Below are 435 nucleotides of genomic sequence, written 5' to 3' on the forward strand. Positions count from 1 at the left end.
TGCCTGCCTGCCTGCCTGCCAGTATGCCTGCCTATGCCTACCTGCTTATGCCTACCTGCATATGCCTGTTGCCTGTGCATAACTGCCTTTGCCAACCTGCATGACTGTCTGTGCACACCTGCCTGTGCCTACCTGCTCGTGCATAACTGGCTCTGCCTGCATATCTATTCCTGCCTACTTGCCTGCCTTCCTACGTACCTGGCTGCTTGCATTGCTGGCTGGCTGCCTACCTATGCCTGCCTAATTGCCTACCTGCCATTCTGACCCCCTACCTGTCAGTATTTGACAACCTGTGCCTTCTTGACTGTGCCTGCCTGCCTTTGTTATCCTGCCTACTTCCCTGCGTGTCTGCCTGTGCCTGCCTGCCTGCCTGTGCCTGCCTCCCTGTGCCTGCTTACCATTGCCTGCCTTTCTGCCTGACTGCTTTCATGCCTG

The sequence above is a fragment of the Oratosquilla oratoria genome, chromosome 40 (genome assembly GCF_046742065.1).
Source record: "Oratosquilla oratoria isolate Oo_2021 chromosome 40, ASM4674206v1, whole genome shotgun sequence".
Classification (NCBI taxonomy): domain Eukaryota; kingdom Metazoa; phylum Arthropoda; class Malacostraca; order Stomatopoda; family Squillidae; genus Oratosquilla; species Oratosquilla oratoria.